Source organism: Helianthus annuus, chromosome 9, assembly GCF_002127325.2.
Source record: "Helianthus annuus cultivar XRQ/B chromosome 9, HanXRQr2.0-SUNRISE, whole genome shotgun sequence".
Classification (NCBI taxonomy): domain Eukaryota; kingdom Viridiplantae; phylum Streptophyta; class Magnoliopsida; order Asterales; family Asteraceae; genus Helianthus; species Helianthus annuus.
In genome coordinates, this window is record NC_035441.2 from 124280775 (window position 1) to 124285367 (window position 4593).

General features: G+C 42.2%; 1 non-coding gene across 1 annotated transcript; it reads left to right on the forward strand.

Moving 5' to 3' along the window:
• The first annotated feature begins 1411 nt into the window (after positions 1-1411).
• On the forward strand, positions 1412-1518 carry LOC118482430. Its single transcript, XR_004868469.1, has one exon. It is a non-coding gene; the product is annotated as a small nucleolar RNA R71 (small nucleolar RNA).
• The last annotated feature ends 3075 nt before the right edge of the window (positions 1519-4593 follow it).

Consider the following 4593-nt stretch of genomic DNA (forward strand, 5'->3'; position numbering starts at 1 on the left):
AATATGAGCGGAATTTCGGTGTCTTCTTCCATGTCTAGGATAACAAAGTTGGCCGGAAAAACAAGTTCTCCGACCTTTACCAATAAGTTCTCTATGACACCTTGAGGGTACTTTACCGACCTATCCGCAAGTTGTATGCTCATCTTTGTAGGATGTGGCTTACCTAATCCTAGTCAGTTGAACATAGAGGCCAGCATTAAATTAATGCTAGCCCCCAAGTCAGCTAGTGCATTGCTTATTGGTGATCCACCAATAGAGCAAGGAATGGTAAACTTCCGGGATCAATCTTCTTTTGGGGTAGCTTGTTGAGGAGTGCCGCCGAGCATTCTTCACTAAGGGTGACTTGTTGAATGGTTTCAATCTTTCTTTCGTGAGTGAGGAAATCTCTCATGAACTTGGAATATTTTGGCATTTGAGTGAGGACTTCCACAAAAGGAAGATTGATGTGAAGTTGCTCATCGGTCTTTTGCCGAAGTAAATGACCGGGGTAAGGGACTGGGGGTGGCTTGGTTATGTCGGTATTTTGGGGTTGAGTATTTTCTTGGTTATTGGTATTGGGTGTTTTAGAGTGGATTGGATCGAGTTGTTGCGGTGTTGGTTCAATCTCGGGTCCTACCTTCCAGCTTCTTAAGTTAATTACATTTACTTAGGCTTTTGGATTTGTTTCGGTGTTACTTTGTCAGGCTCCTTGCATTCTCTCGGCAAAATTTTGGGCTAGTTGGCTTAATTGTTTTTCTATATTTTGAACACTAGCCCTTTGGTTTCGAATTTCCGCTTCGGTTTGTAAGAACCTTTTCGAGTATCTTTTGTCGGATTCGGAGAAGAGGCGAGGGATGATATCCTCAAGCCTTTCTCTTCCTCCTTGTTATTGTGGTTGAAAACCTAATTGCTCATTTTGTGGTTGTTGTTGAAAGTTAGATCGTTGATTTTGATTTTGTTGGTTATTACCCCCCGATTCCCTCCAACTAAAGTTGGGATGATTACGCCATTCGGGAGTAAAAGTGTTACTTTGAACTCCCGGTGGTCGTGGCCGGTTATTTAGGTAATTTACCACTTCGTTTAATTTTCTAAGTCTTTCATACAACTTTAGTTTTCATGGGGGCCGCCACACCCTTCGCAAGCCATAAACGAAGCCGTTTTGTTCAATTCAAGTTTCTTTATTTTATTAGTTAAGACTTCAATTTGGGCTTGCAAAGAAGTGGATTCATCCACTTTGTAGGCGCCCGGGGCTATAGATTTTGAGCCCCTAGGAGTGTGCCATTGAAAACTATTTTGAGCAAGTTCTTTAATTTGATCATAAATTTCCTCAGGTCGCCGGTTCCCAAGGAGTCCCCCGGAGCCGGAATCAAGGATTTGCCTTGTGTGTGGCAAGAGTCCGTTGTAGAAGGTGGACACTTGTTGCCATCGTTCAAAACCATGATTTGGGCATTTCCTTAATAGCTCCTTGAACCTTTCCCATGTCTCGTACAACGATTCCCCGTCTTCTTGAGAGTAGGTGTTAATCTCCGTCATGAGTGTGGCAGTTTTAGCGGGAGGGAAATATTTGTAGAGTAATTTTTGGGCAAGTTCATCCCAAGTGTGTACGGACCCACTTGGGAGGGTGTTTAACCAAGCTTTCGCTCGGTCTTTGAGGGAAAAAGAAACATACAGAGCCGAACGACATCGCTAGAGGCTCCGTTGATCTGAAAGGTGTCACATATTTCCAAAAAGTTGGTAATATGTAAATGGGGATCTTCATCGGCTATGCCATGGAAAGTGGCGGAATTTTGGAGCATTTGGATGAGGTGTGGTCGAAGCTCAAAGTTATTAGCATCGACATTAGGAGGGTTAATAGCGGCTCCAAGATTACCGAACGTAGGCCGTAGGTAATCCATGAGAGTGCGTTGATCCGCCATAGAGGGGTTTTGGGTCGAGGCTTTTTGTTAGTTTTTAGCTTTAAGTCTTTTTCTCAAAAAGCGCTCGGGTTCGTCAAGCAGTACTTTTATGTCTTTGTCGGAGGTAGAGGTCATGCACCAAACTATATTTCCTGCGAATTATACAGAATTGTGTGATTTTCTGCGAACAAAAACAAAAAGAAAGCCCGATCAGAAGGTTAACACAGCCCCGTGCTGTCTAGGAAAAATTTCTATTTTCAAGTTCCCAGATACTGGAAGTTCAACACGACCCCGTGCTCCTGTAACACGGCCTCATGTCTATGTTCCAGTAATAAGAAAACAACTTCTCCCAGATACTGCAGGTTTAACACGGCCCGTGTTGATCCCACATGACCCCGTGTTAATCCTGCAGAAAGTAGAATTTTTAGAGGATAAAGCGGAAAAATAAAAAGAAAAGATAAAAATTGATTAGGCTGTCAATTTTAAGCTTTCTTAAAATTCTTGTGTCCCCGACAACGACGCCAAAACTTGACGTGCGTGCGGGTGTATATGTTTTTTTAGTATATTTTTAGCTCATTTTACTCGCCGATTCAAGTTTTAAATTTATAAAACACGATATTCCACTATCACTCTACACACACGCTAGGGCAAGTGCACCCATCGCGGACGTAGTATAGTGATGGCAAGATACCGAGGTCGTCCAAGGACACAAGAGTTTTTAATACCGGCTTATCGTGAACGTCTAATCGAACCAAACTTTGAAGAAAAGATTTTAAAACTATAAAAAGATAAACTACAAAGCAAAAAATAAAATAAAAGGAAAAATAGATAGGCAAGAAAGAATCATTTGGTTTCGACTCATCTTTCATGTATCTTTTGATGATTTCCACACTTTGGGCATTTTAAGAGATTATCTTAGTTATAGTAGTAGTCCCCTCTCATGAAGGCGACGTTACCCTCAACCTAGTGGTATGAGTCAGCATGGATACAGTCCCACTAGGTCGGATTATTGAAAGATAATTAAGTAAGCTATTAATGCGAAAAGTGGTGGGCCCCCTTCCAGGCAGCGATCATCCTTAACCCTTTGTTCTGAGTCAGCAGGGATATAGTCCTCGCAGGGTTGGTTTAAAGTTTTAATAGTAGTTTATAGATAAGGGGTTCAAGCATTTGGCACTTCTCCCATGGTGGGTAATGCCCGCTCCAACTCGTGAAGTGTTACTAAGCTTGAACCAGGTTCTCACAGGATCTATACACTGAACGAGACATAAAATTTACCCAACCACCCTTCTAACCCCCTTCCAGGTAATTAACGTGCCTTATATAGACCGTAAAGACACGGATATGTGAATCAACAACATATGAAGAATGATTAGATAAATTTGCCTTCAATATAAAAAGCTAGTTATTAAAGTCATTAATACATACCTAAATAAAAAGTTGCCAAAGATTGGAAATCATAAAAGAAATACATAAAAGAATTGTCTTCACCAAGTGATATAAGTGTTTAGCCAAGCATGACCTTTGTTTGGCAAAGACTCTTTCTATCGATCTTGGAGCCCGAGACTACTACACATACTCTAAATGATGGAAAATGGATGATGGTGGTGGATGATGGTGTTGTAGTGGTGGTGGAGTGGTAGCAAGTGAGAGAGAGGTGGTTTGCCAAGGGATGGTTTGGAATGGAACCAAACACATCTATTTATAGCTGAAATTAGGGGCTTCACCATGGCCCGTGCCCGCCTGGCACGGCCCCCTGGTCATCTCTCTCTCTCTCTCTTCCTCATTAACTGTTGTATTAGGTCTTGTACTAACATAGCCCCGTGTGTCAACGGCATGGCCCGTGGCCAAAGTACTTTCCGTACTATCGCAGATTCTGAAAATCTTGGAGTTGACCACGCCTCGTGTTGGCTTAACATGGCCCCGTGTTGGCTGTCAGTTTTGTCCTTTACTGTTGTCTTTACTTCTGCACAGCATCCAGTCTTGGACACTGCCCCTTGTCAGGTCATCTGATCTTGCTATTTTTGGGGATTGGATGTGGATTGGGGCTTGGCAAGTTGCATCAATTCCTCCTTCTTTGTAGTTATGTCGGTTTTTGCTGTCTTTTTGCCTCTTTTGCACATTTAAGCTCTTTTGACCCTGTAAATTAAAAAGGAACAGAAAAACAAGCTTTTTCCAACATCAGTACTGAAAAAGGGTTGATTTCACGTCGTATTTGATATAATTTATATGTTGTATTTTAAGCACATCAGCAGCCTCACGAGAAGTCTTCCTTCTTTTAACCTCAAGCTTTTGATGTCTTCAAGGAGTCCATTCTCAAGATGGAACGGTTGACTTACCCTTATGTGGGTGAGGTCTCTAACTGCTTTGGTAAGCCTCTTTCTGTGTTGCAGGAGCTGAAACCCTCTAGCCCCAATATGGTTGTGTGTGCTGAGGTGTTAAAATCTCTGTCCAAGAAGTGTTCTCACTCTAGTGATAGCGAAGAGACCTTCTCGGATGGTGCTGAGGGTTCTAGAGAGGCGAGCCTTGAAGCTTCAGAGATAGCAGGTGGTGGTGGGAAGAAAACTAAGAAGGTGAAGAAGGCCAAGAAGGCTAAGGCAGGTGATGCAGGAGTGAAAGATGGTGGAGATTCAAAACCTACTTCTTCTGATGTTGCTCCTTGAACAATTTATTCATAGCTTTCTTACCAAGTTTAAACAATGTTGTGTTACGGTTTTTAAAC